At 37.9% G+C, this 21,736-nt stretch overlaps 1 protein-coding gene and 1 pseudogene across 4 annotated transcripts in view; both read left to right on the forward strand.

Annotated features, from left to right (window-relative positions):
* Positions 1-21,736, forward strand: part of HPSE2 (heparanase 2 (inactive)) — a gene marked incomplete at its 5' end in the record, with an annotated part of 566,398 nt that overhangs the window by 293,285 nt on the left and 251,377 nt on the right. The gene's annotated exons all lie outside the window — the stretch shown is intronic.
* Positions 9,532-10,006, forward strand: LOC308234303 (large ribosomal subunit protein uL23-like; annotated as a pseudogene). The gene has a single exon. The product of its transcript is annotated as a large ribosomal subunit protein uL23-like (transcript).

The raw sequence follows: 21,736 nt of genomic DNA on the forward strand, positions 1-21,736 counted from the left end.
TGGAATCTAATGAACAAAATAAACTAAAGAACAAAATAGAAATAGAGGCATGAATACATGGAACAGACTGACAGCTGTCAGAGGGGAGGCAAGAGGGAGGGGAATGGATGAAAGAAGGTGAAGGGATTAGCCAAAGAACATATAGGCATAACTCATAGAAACAGACAACAGTATGGTGATGACTAGAGGGGGAACAAGGGCTGGGTGGAGGTGGGCAAAGGAGGGGGAACAATGGGGACATACGTAATAGTGTCAACAATAAAAAAAAGTTATCTTTGTCTTAAAAATATTGACATGTTCAAATGTGAATGTAACACAATTTCTGGTCTCAAAGAGCTAGTTAATAGTAATAACCTTTTATCATTACTTTCTAGTCTCTGCTCCTTGAACTCTTAAATTTTTTAAATTATTTCTTGTTAATTTTAAGTTATCATTTTTAGGTAATATACTACTGCCATTTCAAAGTTTTTCAAGAACATTTTTTAAAACTATGCTTTATGTTTTCTATTTCAAAACTCCAAAACATGAATCTGAAAATAAAATAGCAGTCATACCTTTAAATTTCTAACTAATGACAAAGAATGTTATATTTAAAAGGGGGTGGAAAGGGTTAATTCAATATTTCTTAGTATAACTATGAAAAGAAAATTTAAAATGACTCATATGTGACCATGGTCAACAAAGTCATTAGGTTTAATTTTCTTCATAGTCAAATAATTGTGTTGGATTAAAATAAAACATTTTTCTTTTTAAAGTACTTTCAAATAAATAGATTTGTATAATCATCCTAAGAGGTAGGCATCCAGGGATTATCCAAGGCCACCCATAACTTCAACTTTTACTCACTTCTTTTTTTAAAAAAAAAATGAATTTTTATTGATTTCAGAGAGGACGGGAGAAGGAGAGAGAAATAGAAATATCAATGATGAGAGAGAATCATTGAGCAGCTGCCTCCTGCACACCCCACATTGGGGATCGAGCCCACAACCTGGGCATGTACCTTGACTGAGATTCGAACCGTGACCTCCTGGTTCATAGGTCAATGCTCAACCATTGAGCCACACCAGCTGGACTGATTTGCTTCTTTTTAAAAATTCTCAGAAGATAATACAGGCTGTTCAACCCAGCTTGTTTTCTTGTTAAGCTGTGTAAAGACAAAATACAAAATTCTACTAGTAAGTTTATAATGACATATTTCTCTGCAGAATCAGCCATAACAACACCCCATGCTGTAAAGGGAATCTGTAAAGTTATCTTGCTTGATAGGAAACAGAAATCCCATACACATGCCAGGCCCAAGGCCCCTTATTTTGCATCTGTTCAAGGGGGAAATACTTGGAATGGAAAGGCATTCCTATTGGTTGGGATACACAACTACTGGTAATTAAAATCTCTGATTCCTTTACTGAGCATTCCCATGACAATCAGTAGGAGCTTATGCACTAAAGACTTCAGCTGCCTTCAGCCTGAAAATGACCCATTTCCCAACCTTATGTTAGTGCACGACACACCTGTGCACTGGCCAGGACACACTGGAGAGTATACGGGAAGTCCCTTGTCCAGCCTGCTTGCAGCCACATCAGAGACACACACCAGGTGTGACCAGAAAGTAATGAGGCTCACTCAGAAACAAAACATGACAACTGGACCAAGAACAGGATTTATGCATCCAACTGAGGATTGTTCCTCAAAGTGGTCACCATGGAAAACATAAAATGTTGCCATTGTTCATAAGACTTTTAGAATATCTCCTTGAGAAAGGCCTTTAGAGACTATGATCTTCTCAAGAAATTTATTCATTTCTTTATACTCACGTGTTGGTCTTTTAACCAAAACGTTGTGATTTGCTATATAGATCTGGTGCTCAGAAGAGAGGCCTACACAGGTGGTAAATACCACCAGAGATACCATCATTGCCAACAACCACCCATAAGAAGCAGGAAAAGATGAGAAACTGATGGTGAAGGTCATCTTTAAGCTACTTAGCCATCCTGCAGCACTTCGGCATTGATTTGAGTGCAGTGAGAGGAGTAAAGTAATGAGCTCTCCTGTCCTGACCCCATGCTCCTAACTTTGACAAATTACTTTTTATTTCCCTTTCTCCAAGTCTTCCTCATTCCTGCCTAGCTCTGAGGCATCTCTCTTGTTCCTAACCCTCCTTTACCACCTTTTCCCTGCCAGCTACAACTTTAGGAGTTACCTCCATTTCATTTGTGCCACACTTGGCCATGTCTTCACCCAGGAAATGAAAACCTTAAATGGCATTTAAAAACTGCCTTACCTTGCATATAATATAAATGTTCTTGATTGAATACAACTTTAACTTGCTAATGGTATAGGAGTGCACTGGAAGGAGGTTGGGTTTTTCAGTCGGAAGGCCAGGTTAGAATCTTGGTGTTCTCAATGTTTTGTTATCACGCTGACTTCTCATCAGTACCATGGGAATATTAATAACTACTTTTCAGGAATTTTTGTTCAGATTAAATATTAGAAATATATATGTAACATAAACATACATAATGACTAGAACATATTATATATGTAATATGTGCTAGCTATTATTAAAAGTAAATGCTGAAGTTCTCAAAGGCTAAGTGACTTTCCCAAGGTCACGTGGCTGATTGATGTCTTGGTATGTTGAATCTGTGATTACAGCTAATCCATAATATTTCTCTTTGGTTCTGAAACTTCCCTGTGTACAGGGAGAAAAACTTGACAAAGGTCTAAATTCTTTAATCTGCTATCTAGTTCTACATCAATTATTGTTGAATATATTGATACCATTTAAATAATTATCAAACCACATCAGACTATGAATAGTTTAATATCATAAATTCAAGTGTAGCCCATGGTTCCAAAAGATAAGCAGTTCTAAATGCAGACTCTTATAGTCTAGAGACTGATCACTTCATACACACTCATTTGTTGTTTTTTAAAAATATTTTTTTATGACTTCAGAGAGGAAGGGAGAGGGAGAGAGAGATAGAAACATTGATGAGAGAGAATCATTAATCAGCTGCCTCCTGCACGCCCCCTACTAGGGATCAAGCTCACAACCCGGGCCTGTGCCCTGACTGGGAATTGAACCGTGACTTCCTGGTTCATAGGTCAGTGCTCAACCATTAGGCCACACTGCCTGGGTATAGTTGACTTTTCTTTTTCCCAACCATTTTTTTCCTCTGCATTTTATGACTCGGTTGATGATGCTATCCTCCTTTGAGCTACTCAGGCTTACAAATTTGGAGTAATCTCTGAAACCTATTTTTCTTTTTTCTCCTCCCCAGTCCAATCCGTCTTCAAGCCTTGTAGAGTCTCTCCTTGCCCTCTATTCTCTATTGCCACTGTCATCACCTTTGCCCAAGCTCATATTATCTTTCTCTGTAATTTTGAAGAAGCTACCAACTGCTATCTCTGTTTTTAGTCTATCAACTCTCCCATCTATTTTCAATGTGCTGTCAGATTTATTCTCCCTTCATACTTCCATACTTCATGGCACACCTCTGCTCAGAACTTTTTAACATCTAAGGATAAAGTTCTAAGTCAATAGTTTGCTCTTTTAGACCTCCCATCTGCTCCTGCCTATTTCAACCGTATTTTTAACTTTTCTTCTTTACTCATTATATAATTCAGCCAGCTGAACTCACTTTTCCTTGTAAATGGTTTTCTGCCCTATCCCAATAGTCAGGAAGTTATCTTAATTAAAGAATAATTTGTTTACTGGAATAAACATTGGCGTGAAAAAGTCAGCTTGAGTTTAAGTTCACAAGCTGTAGGATCTTGGATAAGTCACTGAATTTCTCCAAGTTTCAGTGTTTTTATGTGCAAAAAAATGAAATCCAAATGAAGACTGTCATAATATTTAAATGATAATATATTTTTAAAATGTGACAGTATATTTTTAAGATGCGTTGTGAAGTATTTTTAAATGTTATTAGTTCCTCCCATATCTGATTCTCAGAGATGATCTTAAATGCCATGCTTGGAAATTTTAATTAAACATCATCACCTTTTCTTCCAACTGAAAATAAGTCCTCCCTTTTTGTGAACCAAGTAGCACTTTCACTATAATTTACTTGGGTTACTTTTAATGTATACCTTTTATTATAATTAGTTATGTGTATGTTCTATCTTTTCTATTAAATTGTAAGGATCTGGAGGATTGGGTTCCAGATATTTCATCTTGGTATGCACCTTCTAGGACCTAGGATGGTATCTTGAACGTTGTGGATGTTCTGTTATACTTAATAGATGAATGATGAATTTGAATTAATGATTATAAAAGTATTACTCACTTGTTTATAATCCATTTCTTTTTCTAATTTTCATCTCATCTTTCAAGAATAGAGTGATGGTGATCTTTTCGGAAGGGTTTTATTCTGATAAGAGTGCAGGGGTGGGCAAACTTTTTGACTCGAGGGCCACAATGGGTTCTTAAACTGGACCGGAGGGCCGGAACAAAAGCATGGATGGAGTGTTTGTGTGAACTAATATAAATTCCAAGTAAAGGAGCGGAGGGGAGAGCAAGAGAACTGGATAGAACGGCCGGATCCGGCCCGCGGGCCATAGTTTGCCCAAGGCTGGTTTAGAGCCTCATAACTGATATCAAATGCAGCAGCAGTGCTATGTGAGTTGACTTGCCAGACATCAATAACATGAGAAAATGATCTCTCCTAACTTCTGCATTCAAATTGTCAGTCTTAATGTTGCATGGCTTTGGTTTGGCCTTTAATTTACAAAGTTTCTCTATTTTAATTATGTCTATATGAATGAAATGAGTGTTCTTTATATGGCTCATTACCTACATTAGTAAAGACATACTCTAGTAAAATGTGAATAATTTTTTTTGCCTATTTCTAGAACTGATCTATTATAGTTTTATTAACTTGTCTAGATAGTTTATGAATTTTAAATATATACTATATCATAAATTTCCAAACTCTTGTAGCTGGGTGAAGACTGTATATAGGATCCACAGATATGCCCCTTTGGCATTGTTAGGAGATCTCTGCCTCATAGGAAGTCATCTAAGGGCTTAGGAAGCCAGTAAGGAATGTACACCTTCCCACAGTTTTAATAATTATTTGAACACCTAGATCTGTGCTAGTTGCTATGAGAAAATAAAAATGCATCAGACAGACGGCATATATAATGCTGCTTTCATAAGATTATGATAGAACTGAAAAATTCCTATTGCCTAGTGACATCATTGTCCTTGCAATGTCATAGCATAATACATTACACATGTGTTTGTGGTGATGCTGGTCAAAAATCTACTGCACTGCCAGACATATAAAAGTACATACAATTATGTATACTACATAATACTTGATAATTATAATAAATGACTGTTACTGGTTTATGTATTTACTATACTATACTTTTGTTATTATTTTAGAGTGTACTCATAAAAATATTTACTGTAAAACAGTATGTTGTGTTACTCCAGCAGCAGCCTCACACATATCCTGTTTACCACGTCTCTTGATTGCATCATTTTCTCTTGAGCTTAATTTAATGGTGTCGTTTTATAAATTTAGTATAGCCTAGGTGTAAAGTGTCTGTAAAGCCTACAGTAATGTCTTAGGCCTTCACATTCACTCATAACTCACTGATTCACCCAGAGAAACTTCCAGTCCTGCAAACTCCATTCATGGTAGATACCCTTTACAGGCATATCATTTAAAAAAATCTTTTACACTGTATTTTACTGTACCTTTTCTATGTTTATTTTATTTATTTTTTCTTTTTTTTTAAAATATATTTTATTGATATTTTACAGAGAGGAAGGGAGAGGGATAGAGAGCTAGAAACATCGATGAGAGAGAAACATCGATCAGCTGCCTCCTGCACACCTCCCACTGAGGATGTGCCCACAACCACAGTACATGCCCTTGACTGGAATCGAACCTGGGACCCTTGAGTCCGCAGGCCGACGCTCTATCCACAAGGCCAAACCGGTTTCGGCACCTTTTCTATGTTTAAATATACAAATATCTACCATTGTGTTACAATTGCCTAAAATTGTATTCAGTACAGTAACATGTTGTACAGGATTTTAGCCTAGGAACAATAGACTATATCATATAGGCTATACCAGTGGTCGGCAAACCGCGGCTCGCGAGCCACATGCGGCTCTTTGGCCCCTTGAGTGTTCTAACGCCACTTCTTCAAAATAGACTCGCCCAGGCTGAAAACTGACTTCTGCGCATGGGCCACGAAGTTTCAATCGTACTGTATGTGCGCACCCGCACGTGGTATTTTGTGGAAGAGCCACACTCAAGGGGCCAAAGAGCTGCATGTGGTTCGCGAGCTGCGGTTTGCCGACCACTGGGCTATACCATCTAGGTTTGTGTAAGTACATTCTATGATGCTTGTACAATGACGAAGTCACCTAACAACACATTTCTCAGAATGTATCCTCATTGTTAAGTGGTGCTTGACTGTACCCCATTTTCAAAACTGGTTTTATTTATCTTTTAAATCTATCTTTGTTGTTGAAAGTATGACAGATGTCCCCTTTGTTTTTTTCTCATTGACCCCCTTCACTCTCCCCTGCACCCATCTCTCCCAAGCCTTTGACCACTATTGTCTGTGTCCATGGACTGTGCATATATGCATATAAGCTCCCCTGTTAATGTTCTCCCCCTACCCCCTCACCCCCACCTTCCCTCTGAAATTCATCAGTCTGTTCCATGGTTATATGTCTCTGGATATATTTTGTTCATCGGTTTATTTTGTTCATTAGATTCCACATATGAGTGAAATCATGTAATACTTGCCTTTCTCTGAATGGCTTATTTTGCTTAGCATAACACTCCAGGTCCATCCATGCAAAAATGGTTTTAGATTCTAAAAAAAAGTATGAGAATCCATGATTAGAGAATTACAGACGCGAGAACTTGAGAGGCAGATAGCTAGCATCTAATCTTTCAAATATGTAGTTGAAAAGTGATCTTTTCAAGTTATAACACATCCATCAGTATACATTATGGGTAAGCAGATACACTTTCCACTCATTCCTGCACTGGAAAGGCAGTGGCATGGAAACTTACCATTATTAATTCTAATTATTAATTCTAATATGGACTCTTTAAGACAGCGGTTCTCAACCTGTGGGTCGCGACCCCTTTGGGGGTCGAACGACTCTTTCACAGGGGTCGCCTAAGACCATCAAAAAACACAGCTATTTACATAACGATTCATAACAGTAGCAAAATTACAGTTATGAAGTAGCAACAAAAATAATTTTATGGTTGGGGGTCACCACAACATGAGGAACTGTATTAAAGGGTTGTGGCATTAGGAAGGTTGAGAACCACTGCTTTAAGACTTGATATGTTATTATAAAGTAAAAACCTTTATAAACCATCACTGAGGTTAAGACTTAAAACTTAGCTACCCCAAATCCCTCCAGTGTGATTCATTCCAATTAACCCCATTCTTCTCTCTGAAGTAACCAATATAGAAATCAATTTCTTGTGTTTCTGTATATTTTTATTACTCAAATGTGTATCCTGAACACTATAGTTTAGTCTTTCCCATTTAAAAAAATTTCATGTTTTTGAAGTCTCTTTATTAAGTTCTTTCTTCGTTCTTTTCTTTTCCTTATAGTTTGCATGTCTAAGAATCCAGGGCATTTGATCAGTAGAGTTTCCCACAGTCTGAGTTGTGCTGATTACATACTTATGTCTCAGTTCAACATGTTCCTCTGTCCTCAGTATTTTCTCAAAATTGACAACTGAATCCAGAGGCTTGATCAGACTCAGGTTCAATCTCTTTGGCAAGACCAACAGTTCTCAAACATTTTAATTTCAGGATTTCTTTAAAAATTTTTAAGGCCCCCCAAAAGCTTTTGTCTATTTGAGTCATGTTTGTCAATATTTTTCATATTAGAAATGAAAACTGAGAAATTTAAAAATATTTATGTAAAAATTTATTAAAAGTTAACATTAATAAACCCATTACATGTTAACATAAATAACATTTTAAATCATAAATACCTATATTTTACAAAATGAAAAAATGTCTACTGAGAAGAATGACATTGTTTTACATTTTTTGCAAATTCCTTTAATGTCTGGCTTAATAGAAGACAGCTGGATTATCATATCTGCTTTTTTATTCAATCTGTTGCATTATGTTGTTTTATTTGAAGTGCATGAAGAAAACCTGGCCTTACACACATTTGTAGTTGGAAATATAAGGACCTCACAGATGTCCTGAGAGGATTCCAGGGTCTTTAGATTACACTGTAAGAATCTCTGGGCAAATCTATAGGCAGTTTTGAGCTTTTTCATCAAGAGGGACATGATGTCTGTTGATAGCAGCTATTGTTGTTCAGTGCCCAAAACCATTAAATCATTGGAGGTAACAAAAATGGTGATATTCTATGTTTTATTTTTATTTATTTATTTATTTATTTATTTATTTATTTATTTTTTTAATATATTTTATTGATATCTTACAGAGAGGAAGGGAGAGGGATAGAGAGCTAGAAACATCGATGAGAGAGAAACATCGATCAGCTGCCTCCTGCACACCTCCCACTGGGGATGTGCCCGCAACCAAGGTACGTGCCCTTGACCGGAATCGAACCCGGGACCCTTGAGTCCGCAGGCCGACGCTCTATCCACTGAGCCAAACCGGTTTCGGCTCTATGTTTTATATATAAACACATATAAATATTTCATATAGTACCTGACATATAATAATAACCTTCCTAATGCCACAACCCTTTAATACAGTTCCTTATTGGTTGGAATCCTATATAATGAAACCCTAATATGCAAATCGACCGAACTGAGGAATGACCAGTTGCTATGATGCGCACTGACCACCAGGGGGCAGACGCTCAACGCAGGAGCTGCCCCCTGGTGGTCAGGGGGAGTGTTGCTCATCCAGAAGCCAGGCTCACGGCTAGCGAGCACAGCAGCGGTGGTTGGAGTGAGCCTAAGCCGGCAGGGGAACATCCCCTGAGGGTTCTCGAGCTGCGAGAGGACACATGCCGGGCTGAAGGACCCCCCATCCCCCAGAGCACAAAGGTTGTGCACCGGGCCTCTAGTACTTTTATAAAAATCTGCTTCCCACACTTACTGGTTAGTCAGTGGTACAGTTAATATAGAAAAGGTAGGGTAAATGACTCTTTTCCCTTATTTACCATTTTTAAGATAATTAAATTCTCGATCATCCTTCAAAGGTAGCCAGTTGGTTTTCAAAATCTCATTATAAATGACAAGTGCTAGCGAGGATGTGGAGAAAAGGGAACCCTAGTACACTGCTGGTGGGAATCCAGACTGGTGCAGCCATTATGGAAAACAGTATGGAGTTTCCTCAAAATATTAAATATGGAACTGTCATTTGACCCAGTTATCCCAATTCTAGGAATATATCCTAAGAAATGTGAAACACCAATCAGAAAGAATATATGCATCCCTATGTTCCTAGCAGCACAATTTACAATAGCTAAGATCTGGAAACAGCCCAAGTGCCCATCAGTAGATGAGTGGATAAAAAAAGCTGTGGTAGCTTTTTATGAAGATGACGCTGAAAGCTAATAAGGAAGTCCCTACCTCTCCCAAAGCCAAAGCCAGAGCCAGGGCTTTGAAAGCAAAGAAAGCAGTGCTGAAAGGCATCCATAGCCACACAAAAAAAGATCAGCATGTCACCCACCTTCCGATGGCCAAAGACAGTAAGGTTCCAAAGGCAGCCTAAATATTCTCGAAAGAGCACACCGAGGAGAAACAAGCTTGACCACTATGCCATCATCAAATTACCCCTGACTACCAAGTCAGATGTGAAGAAGACAGAAGACAACAATACACTTGTGTTCATTGTGGATGTCAGCGCCAACAAGCACCAGATCAAACAGGCTGTGAAAAAGCTCTATGACATTGATAAGGCCAAGGTCAACACCCTAATCAGGCCTGATGGAGAGAAGAAAACATATGTTTGACTGGCTCCTGACTATGATGCTTTGGCTGTTGCCAACAAAATTGGGATCATCTAAGCTGATTCCAGCTGCCTAATTCTAAATATAAAAATTTTACACTGAAAAAAAAAAAAAAAAAGCTATGGTACATTTATACCATGGAATATTATGCAGCAGTGAAAAAAAGGATCTTTTGCCCTTAGAGACAGCATGGAGGGACCTGGAGATTATTATGCTAAGTTAAATAAGCCAATCAAAGAAAGACAAGTATCACATGATCTCACTCATATGTGGAATCTAATGAACAAAATAAACCGATGAACAAAATAGCTCCAGAGACATAGAAGCATGGAACAGACTATGGAATCTCAGAGGAAAGGTGGGGGAGGGTGGTGGGTGGGTGGAATGAGATCAAACAAATAACTTGAATCCATAAATGCATAATCCATGGACACAGATAATAGGGTGGTGAAGGCCTGGGGTGGGGGGCAGGGGTGGGCAAGAAGTGGTCAATGGTGGAAAAAAGGGAATGCATGTAATATTTTCAACAATAAAGATTAAAAAATATATCACTAATGATTAATGACATAAATATATTTTGTGTGTTCCAATCAATTGTAATTGTTATCTATTTTGAAGCTTATATTGCTCCATCTTAATTAGTTGGAGTCTCTTGAAACTGCCTCCTGAATACTGATCATGAGGAAGCTAAGACTGGTCATTTTTTCATAATCAACATCTCTGAAATAAGTGTTCTCTACAGTTTATTGGATGTCATTATTTATTAGCAACTTTTTTCTTTCATATATATATATATATATATATATATATATATATATTGGATAATATAATCAATAGCATCTTAGATTTGTTGGAAGTACCTTAACACAATTAAGGTTAATTTCTTGCTTAAAGTCTGATTGAGGCATGTGAAGCAGTCCTTATCCACCTTGTTATATTATCTGATGCACTAGCCTCTAAGCTTATTGTGGCAGGGTTATCTGAGGATTGTACCAGGTGCTTTAAAAATGTAGGCCCCAAAGAAGCTATCATTTCTACTCACATTCCTCATTGGCTGAATTTAATCACATAGTTGCAACTTAATTGCAAGAGGTACTGGGAAATGTAGTCTTTCTTTTTGCCTAGGAAAAAGTGATACGATAAACACAGCAGTGCCTCTGTAACATTAGGTAACTTGCTTAACATCTGGGTCTCAGTTTTCTTATCTATAAAATGAGGATAATAATAAGACCTTCTTTATAGGGTTATGTTAAAGATTAAATAAATTAGTACATATAAAATAAAATATTTCATATAGTACCTGACATATAATAAATGCTCAATAAATGTTACCTATTAATACCAATACTTTTCAATAGCAGTGTCTTAAAACTAATGCCTAATATGTTCCAGAAGTCTGAAGCATGATTATTCCTTAAAAAGTATTCTTCAGAACATGCTCAGATTCAAGAAGCAGGAAAGTTTTGACAGATATATCCATGCTCTAAACCAGTCCTCTAATGAAGCCATTTTTTTAAAAAAAATTTACCTGAATTGTCAGGTCAAAGAATAAAGATTATCAAGAAGAAAACTAGTTAGTAGTCATGGCTTGATTTTTTCTTCTTCCCTAAGTGATCTGGTTCCATTTTTGTCTCTGAGAGTCTCATGGATTGTTAGGTGTTTGGAGAACTGTCTGTCTCTTAACTATTTGAGTATGCTTTTAAAAGGTTCCAGAAAGTGCTGTTTGTTGATATATCAGAATAATCAGAAAGAAGAGTATTAGTGAAACTGTAAAAGTAGGAACAAGATTTTATGCAATGGTGCCAGCTGTCATCCCACTTAGGAACACACATCATAGATTTCAGTGCTTTTCAGACATCTGCTCTCTTAGTCATATAAAACAGTCATTCTTTCAGCAAAATTCCTGGCAAAAGAGCTCCATTATTTCAGGAATTACATTCCCAAGCCTGGTGCCTGTGTATCCATAGTTATGGGTATAGAGAGGTCCCATAATATTCCCTTGCAAAGTTAGCCTATGACTTAGTACTTGTACACACATTTTCTTACTCCATAGCTGGAATTCAAGCTTCTTTCTACATTAGCTAAATATGAAGCCCTAGATCAATGGTATCTGGGCACCCTCTCTTCTAGTAATCTAAAAAGAGTAGCCACTATCTAAATCCTTTCCCACATGGATCATGACCACAAGTTTTCTCTAATCATCTGGTCAGATTCTTAGCTACCTCACCTAGACTTATAGAATCCTCCAAGCTGAACTCATTCCTCATGACAATTATCTAAACTCTTAACATTTTGAGATTGAACCCAGATCTTGCAGTTTATTTCAAGCTGTTTGTCAGCTTTCACTTGAACCTAGAAACCATTGTTGTCATTTGAACTCTTTACCATCTGACGATTGAAACCAGACCCCAAGCTGGTCTTCCAAGCTTTTTAATGACAAGAGATTGAATGCAGACCTCATTTCTGACATCCAAAACTCTTACCATTTGAGGATTAAATTCATTCCTAAATATTGTCCTCAGTCCATGCCATTTGGGGACCAAACTTTAGGTCTTAGGACTTTTATCTAAGTTCTTTACAGTTTCTGGATTTAACCCATGCTGTTCATATGTTATCAAAGCATTATATCAATTGAAGATTGACTGCACACCATAAGGCGGACAGCCAAGCTCTTTAGCAGTTGGATATTGAACCCAGACCTCACTGAGGATTGTCTTCCAAGTTTTATGCCAGTTGGATTCCAAGCCCAGTCTGTGGCCACCTTCCAACCCCTTATTGATGGGGGAGAAACAGAGCTCCCAAACCACTTTAAGCATTCTATCCTGAGGGATCAAACCTATCTATCTATGGTCATTATCCAACCTCTTTACCAGCAGTGGATAGGACTTGGCTGTCAAAAAACAAGCAGAAAGATTGGTTGAAAGCTCTATTTATCTTTTTCAGCTGCTAAAGATCTTAAATGATGAGATTAGTAGCTCTGAGGAGCAGTACTTCTCAAAATCTGGTTTCCCACCACCTGCATGAGAACCACCTGAAGCTGCTTATTGACAAGGCACATATCTGGGCTCTATCCAAGTTCTGGCTCAGAATTCTTAGGCCTGTGACCATGGAATCTGCATTTTTAGAAAGCACTCTAGCTGATTTTCATGCACATTAAAAGTTGAGAACCACTGCCCTTGAGCAAGGTCTGCGTTATCTGTTGGAGAATCCCAGATCTCCCAGCTGCCATCCAGCTGCTCACCAGCTGGGTCTACAATGCAGGTTCTTATTAATATATTCTATCAGTACATTACTTTATTAGTTTGGATGTATAAGCCAATTTTTTCCTAACTTTTATTTAGTTGTGCTGGTTTATAGGACGGGACTCATTCCCTTGGTTCAATAAATATGGGAGGAGGGGAGTAAGTTGAGTCGTGGTATAGCACAGCCAACTCTGCCACAGGGATTTCATTTCCCACTCAAACAGGACCACCAATATAGTACCTTGCCTTGGGGAAGCATTCCATCAGCTCTGAATGCATGTTCCTTAACACCACACCATCATGCAAATATAGAAAGGCCAGTATAGCTTCTGTGAAGGTAAAAACTGGTCCTCCCCCAGCTTCTCTGCAGTATTCAAGCTGGTCAATTGGCATAACAGGTGAGACTAAAACTTCTTGCCTACCCTGCTTGTCCCTGCTTTCTCAAAACACTCCCCTGCCGCCCCCCCACACACACTTCCCATATAAAAATCAGAGTATTTACAAATGTACTGTTTTATAAAGAAATGCTGAGGGGTGGAGAATGAAAAACAAACAATCTAGATGTTAACATCTGGAGCAGACCAAATTAAGACATAAGAACTCATTACTGCAGCAATTACTTACTAAGTCTGGGAAACTTAAACCTAATCTGGGTTGAAATTTTTCAAGCATGCCTTAATATAAAAATAAGTTGGGAAAAATCTGCATGGATTATTGTGACTCAAATTGAATTTTATGTCCACTATTGAAAATGCATGGCCCTGATTTCCCGTTGATTCTGAGGGGGAGAATCATGCTCTCTAGGGCTAAAATGTGTGTTTGCTTTTAACCAAGGGATGTTAAAGTAAAGAAGATTTTAAACCATCAAGTCTTATGGCTGTTTATTTTTAAACTTCTTTGTTAAAGTGAAAAATTTTTCATAATGTTAGAAGTTTTGTTAATAAGCCTTGCTTGTGTCTACATTAGCATTTTTACTATAGTGTTAGATTTAGGAAGTATCAATAATAATTTTTGTAAATCCTTCTACCTTTTCTTTTTCCTTTATCCTGGAGGTTCAGAGTTGTCATTGAACTTGCTATTTTCAGACTGAAGCCTTTTGTTTCTGAGTCATAGGTGTCTTTTGCCCATTAAATAGAGGAAAGCATGCTCTTGAGAATAGTGAGAGGTAAAAATAGTCTCTTCATTAAGTCCTATTCCTTACCCTGATTTTTTTCTTTTTCTTCATCTTCCCCCTCCTCCTTTTAATCCCCCCTTTCCTCCTCCCCTTCTCCATTACACTTATTATTGTTTTCTGTCCTCCCCCACTAGAATGTAATTTCTATTAGGAGGGGAATTGAATCTACCTCATTCACTGTAGTTTCCTCTATACCTGGAACATAGTGGATAATATTTATTGACTAGCTGAAAGACTGCCTAATTAAATAAGTGAATGAATGAGAACAGCCAGAAACAAATAACTTAAAATTCCCAGTGATATTGGAGAATACTGGAGTGGTAAAATTTTCACAATTCAAGGTAGTATTGAAAATCACTTTGAAAATGCAATCCAAGCCCTTATGAGAATATGTCAAAGTTCAAAAAGACGATAGGATGATATAGCATCAATAATCTGTACCAAGAATCTGATGATTATGAGTTCTAGTTCAGGTTCTATCACTTAACAGCTTTGTTACTTTATTCCAAATTATTTATTCTTTCCAAGCTTCAGCATCCTTGAAAATTTACTCTTCCTACCTTTCAAGATAGTGGTCATCCAATAAGAAAATACATATGAATATTTTTGAAAACTACAAAGCTTTATGCAAAGAGGAAGCAGTGTGTATTAGTATATATACATAAATATATAAAAATATATACACATATGTTTAGAGAGAGAAAGCGGGGGAGAGAAAAAGAGAGAGAGAGAATTTTAAGAAATTGGTTCTCACCGTTGTGGAAGTTGGCAAGTCCATAACTGGTAGGATAGGCTGGCAGGCTAAAGACCTATGGAAGAATTCCAGTTCAAGTCCAAAGGCAACTACTGGCAGAATCTCTTTTCCTTTAGGGAGGTCAGTCTTTTTTTCCTTTTAAAGTCTTCCACTGATTGGATGAGGCCCACCTACATTATAGAGGGTAATCTGTTTTACTCAAAGTCTACTGATTTAAATGTCAATCTCATCTAAAAAATATTTTCACAGAAACATGTAGAATAATGTTTGACTTAATATCTGGGCACCATAACCTAGCAAAGTTGACACATAAAATTAATCATTACTAATCATTAACCATTAGGGGGGAGATAGATTCCTTGGTGGCACCACATCCCCAACAATCTTAAAGCAGCTTTTAATTATTAACTTTTGCCACATAATAAAATATGTAATTCATTCAACCTTTCATTTCTCTGTCTTTCAACTACAATACTTATAACTACCATTATTGTTTTACCTTGGTAACCACATAAAAGCTGCTCTTTTCTAAGCATCTTTTTTTTTTCTGTTGAAGGCTATTATAGTTATACTAGAGGCCCGGTGCACGAAATTCATGCACAGGGGAGGGTGTGTATCCCTCAGCCCTGCCTGCACCCTCTCCAGCCTGGTAGGATTGGGCCTAAACGGGCAGTTGGACATCCCTCTCTCAATCCAGAAATGCTGGCTCCCAACTGCTCACCTGCCTGCCTTCCTGATTGCCCCTAACCGCTTCTGCCTGCCAGCCTGATCACCCCCTAACCACTCCCCTGCCAGCCTAATTGATGCCTAACTGCTCCCCTGCCAGCCTGTTTGCCCCTAACTGCCCTCCCCTGCAGGCCTGGTCACCCCTAACTGCCCTCCCCGGCAGGCCTGGTCCCCTCCAGCTGCCCTCCCCTGCAGGCCTGGTCACCCCAAACTGCCCTCCCCTGCAGGCCTGATCACCCCAAACTGCCCTCCCCTGTAGGCCTGGTCCCCCCCGCTGCCCTCCCCTGCAGGCCTGGTCACCCCAAACTGCCCTCCCCTGCAGGCCTGGTACCCCCCAACTGCTTTCCCCTGCAGGCCTGGTTCCCCCCCCCCACAACTGCCCTCCCCTACTGGCCATCTTGTGGTGGCCATCTTGTGTCCACATGGGGGCAGCCATCTTTGACCACATGGGGGCAGCCATCTTGCGTGTTGGAGTGATGGTCAATTTGCATATTACTCTTTTATTAGATAGGATATTGCCGTATAATAATAGACCATTCCCAAAACTAGTGGTTTACTACAATAATTATTTATTTCAAGTTTTCAATTTGGCCAGTGCTTGGCAGGGAATGCTCATCTCTGCTGCATGTGGTATCAGCCAACTGACAGCTTATCCTGGGGGCTGGTGGATCCACTTCCAATACTGCTGACTCACAGAGCCAGTAGTTGGAGCTAAGTACAATGCCTGCTGGAGCCAAGGGCTAGGGGTCTCAGTTCCTCTCCACATGGATCTTTCCATGGGTTGTCTGTCTTTCTCATGGCATGATGGCTGGTATCAAGAGTTAGCATTTTAAAAGAGAGGATGTGGAAGCAGCCAGTTTCCTAAGAGGCCTGGTCCTAAAAACTGATGCATACAGACTCCAGATTCAAGGACAGGAGACATGGATTCTATCTTTCAATGGGAGAAGTGTCAAAGAACTTGTGGCCAACTTTTAAATCTGCCTTGGGGGTCTTGTCTTTACCCTCTTTTCCGAGTTGCTATTTTAAATTAAAGAAAGTGTAGTAAATGAATATTAAAATATTAAAAATAGGGTCAGTTTTTTGTTTTTGTTTTTATATTTTATTGATTTTAAAGAGGAAGGAAGAGGGGAGAGAGATATAAACATCAATGATGAGAGAGAATCATTGATTGGCTGCCTCCTGCACACCCCCTACTGGGGATCAAGCCTGCAACGCAGGCATGTGCCCCGGGCCGGAATCGAACCTGGGACCCTTCAGTCCACAGGCTGACACTCTATCCATTGAGCCAAACCAGCTAGGGCTAGGGTCAGTTTTTGTTTTTGTTTTTTGTTTGTTTGTTTGTTTTTGCTCCTACACAATACAGACACTTAATATCCTTCAGAGTTTTCTCATATATTCATTCAACAGATATTTACTGAGCATCTACTTAATGTATTTGGCACTATTCTAAACACTTGGAACACAATGCTGTACAACAGATACAAGGTCTTTTCATCCTTTGGCACATACATTTTAGTGGGGAAACAAATACATGATAATCTAATGATTTTAGATACTATTCACAGAATCAAACTGCAATTATGCAATGAAATGACTAAAAAAAATTAAACTTTTAGCTGTAACAGCTGCAATTAATTAAGAGTAATTTAAATAATGAGTCTGGAAGTAGGGTGGTTCTGTCTGGTTAATTTAGTGGTCAGAGACATCATCAAGAACCCAGGTGCTTTCCATCTGCAGCTGTTCTGGCATCACATGCATTTATGACTATGCCCCATGACAAAGAGATAAAAAGAAGGGATGTGTATGCATATAGAATTTCTCTCTTTTCCATTCTCATAAGTAAGGGACATTTTCCCAGAAGTAGGTTTCCTTCATGTCTTATTGGCCAGAGTTGTGTCACATGCTCATGCTTAAACAAATCTGTAATGAGACCACCATAACTGACTTAGACAGTAGGATTCATCTCCTGGGGATGGCATCTATCTCCCCACAAGCTTAAGGGAAGGGTAAATAAAATTGGAGTTTTGTTAACAAAAAAGAAGAGGGAACAGGCTTTAACGTCAGTGACTAAATTTTAATTTAGGAGGTTAGCAAAGACCTTTTTGAGTAGATGACATAGAAGCTGAAATCTGAATGACAGGAAGGAGCCAGCCTTGCTGAGGAAAAGGAAACTCTTAAGGAACTATGTAATTGGCCCTTTAGTAATTCTCCAAGCCTTTTCTCAAATAATTACGTACATAACCATTTCAGCCTTTACTTATGACCTTCCCAGTGGCTGTATGTTCTCCTCTCTTTCGTCATAGTAGTACTTATTTTTTCTTTAGGAAAGTTCAGCTCAGACATTACTAAAGGTTTCAAGAAAACCTTCTTTGCCTCTCCCACCTCACATACATCCAAACACTGGATCAAACCTTCTTTGATTGATAAACTGTAAAGAAACATGCATTTTTTTAAATAAGATATGTATAACTCCTCTCTGTTGTAATTATTATAGCGGAGATTTTTCAGTATGATAACTTGAGTAGTATATGGGATTTGCACTATACCTTTGGATATAAGAACACACACACATTATATCAATTTTTCTCAATATCATATTTTTAATATAATATTGTGGCACAGTGCCTGACACATAGTAGGTGTTCCATAATGTTTGTTGAATGAATAAAAGGGAGGGAGGTATGGAGAAAATTCCTAACCTTAAGAAATATATAGGCTACTAAGGAAGATAGAGAAATAAGCCAATAATTCAATGCAGCTGCTAAAGGCTGTACTAGAAGTAAAATAATAAAAGGATTTTAAGAGCAAAGCCAGCAACAACTAACTCAATAAAGTACCCTTCTTTCATGCATCTGCCCCTTAGGTCCTGACTATCTTGGTAACTCTCCATTGTCTTCTAACTGATTTTTAAAATTCAGTTTTTCTAGCAACAGGAAGGTGATCTTACATAGCATGAGTCTTCATAACCAAGAATGGAAATCTCAGAGTTATTTTAAAATTTATCGGCCACAAATGAATAACATAATAAAAAGTTATGTTGGTGATAAACAGGAAGGGGCAGAGACAACATTAAGAAACAATAAATAATGGCTATTTTACTGTCTGGCTTTCCTATTGCTAAAGAAAATTGTTTATCATAGTTAAATAAATTTTTGCTGCTTCTCAAATTGGAGCATCATAACACACAGAGTTGCCCAAATGAAAAGCAGGCTATACGTTTCAGTTTGGTATATCTGCCATTAATGTGTTCCTTAATTGGTTGTTTTCTCTGTTTCTGGTAATTTAATAAGTGTGGCCTTTCCCTTTGGTCATTCTTGAATAGACTGTTAGCATAATCAAAAGTCATGGCTTCTAAATTTGATGAAAATCCATATGGTTATTTTTACTTGACATGGAACAAAGTAATAAACAGACAATTATGTTTCTATGGATTGGATCTGTACAAAAATATTGATAGGACTAATAAGTGCACTTAGCAAATTTGTAGGCTACAAAGTCAATTATATTTCTACATACTGGCCACAAACCACTGGAAAATAAAAATTTTTTAAATGCTATTTTTAACAGCATCAAAACCAAAAAAGTACTCAGTGATAAATTTGATAAATTGGATCTTGAAAATTTACATAAAACACTTCATTTAACATGCATGAGGCCTTTCGGGTTACACAAACTCAAACCCTGGCTTCACTAATTACTAGCAGGGAAAACGTAGACAAGAATTTAGACTCTTAGACTTCCGTTTCCCCTTTTTTGAAATTAGGATAGTAAAATTTACCTTAAGGGTTGAAACGAGTTCATATACATAATACATAGCAGGTGCTCTTTCTCTTTGCATAACAATGTAATTTCTCTACCTCTGAATTTAAAATTTCATTTCCAACATGGCCAACTTGGTTATTTTTACTTCTTGATTGATTAAAAAACACATATTAAAATAAAAATACCATTAAAATGAACATAACCAGTTATTATCAATTAATTCACCAAACAAAGGCCAGGAAACTGACCTATGGAAAGTACAACCTTACAAAAGCTGATAACAACAAATAATGTTATTTATGGGTAGATAATAATTGGAACTCACAAGATAAAGGATTTTCTACTTTAATAACAATGTATAATACAATTAATTTAATTATTTTAGGGCATCTATTACTCCTTGGGAGAAATGATACTTTTTTATATCTTTAACTCTGTTGACTCATAGAGCACCAGCTTAATGCAAAAGCATGTATTTTTAGTTAGCAGTCATTTTTCAGGAAAGCTGATTATGGGATCTACCAAAAAACATTTTTTAAAAATTGATTTCAGAGAGGAAGGGAGAAGAAGATAGAGAGAAACAACAATGATGAGAGAGAATTGACTGGCTGCCTCTTGCATGCCCACACTGGGAATTGAGCTCGAAACCCAGGCATATGTCCTGACTGGCAATTGAACCCATGACCTCCTGGTTCATAGGTCGACACTCAACCACTGAACCACACCAGCTGGGCTACCAAAAAACATTTTAAATTATATATGTGGCTTGTATGACATTTGCTTTTCTGGAAAATGCTGCTTTATAGAGCACAGAATAGACTAGTATTTCTCAACTATGGTTCATGGACAACCTGCATCAGACTCACCTGGAGTGCTTGTTAAAATGGCAGATTCCTGATACTAGCACATGAATCTCAGAGGGTGGGTCTCAGATCTCTGTACTTTTAATATGTGTTCCACAGGTGATTCCTGTGCACAGTAAAGTTTGAGAATTCCTGGAGAAGTCCTTTATCCCCATCTTTTCCATTTTCAAATCATAGGAATTAGGACAACTCATGTCAGTTGGAAATATTGCCAGATAATCTCCTATGGGTAACCATATCCTCCCTGAATTATCACAATAATTGATAAGATAAGCAGACAGGTATGAAAGACCTGACAACAGATTCACACAACAGAAATTGTAAAATATTTTAAATAGACTAAATATGAAAATACACTACATTAAATAAATACACTATGACCCCTACCTTCAGGAAATTTTCATTCCAGCAGCAAAATAGGTATTAAATTGCTTTTTATGAAACTTTGTAATTACAGTTGTGAAAAGTGTTTTTGAAGAAGTAAGGCATACTGTGGGAGATGACTGGGAGATTTAACCAAGGCTAGAAGTCTTCCTTGACAAAATAGGATCAGAACTGAGGTAAGAGGATATAAAAAGAGGGGTCTTGACAGAGGGAACTGCCGATGGGCAGGTTCTGGAGGCTGTGAGAGGCCAATGTATATTAAGTAAAGAAGCAAGAAATTCAAAAGGCTAGTAGAGAGGATGGCCAGGACTAGATTATGTAGTAGACTTTCATCTTAAGAGTAATGGGAAGCCATTGAAGGGTTTATAACAGAGTTGGTAAAAGGATTAATCCATCCATCTCTGCTTTCATGCATCACAGCTATATTGTGAAGACCTAATATGAATACTATACTAAGCTGATTGCTGAGAATTCAACAACAAAGAAGTCAGACATAGATTTATGATGAAGCTAATGAAGTTTAGACTTTAGGACTCGCCATTTGCACAGGCCCTTATGAGTGCTAGTATGGGAAAGGAAAGCCAGGTTGCAATCAGTACACATTTCTAGTAAATTGTCTAAAGAAGTTTCAGAAGAGAGGAATCTTAATTTTTAAAGCTTCATTAATCTGTTGTGATTTCTTTTTTCTTTATAAATAAGCATAATGTTTATATACAATTTTGTATTTATACTTTATACTAGAGGCCTGGTGCATGAATTCGTGCACCAGTGGCATCCCTCAGCCTGGCCTGTGGGATTGGGCCGAAACCAGCTCTCTGACATCCCCCAAGGGGTCTCAGATTGTAAGAGGGTGCAGGCCAGGCCAAGGGACTCCACCTCTGC

This window comes from Plecotus auritus (assembly GCF_963455305.1).
Source record: "Plecotus auritus genome assembly, chromosome: 9".
Taxonomy (NCBI): domain Eukaryota; kingdom Metazoa; phylum Chordata; class Mammalia; order Chiroptera; family Vespertilionidae; genus Plecotus; species Plecotus auritus.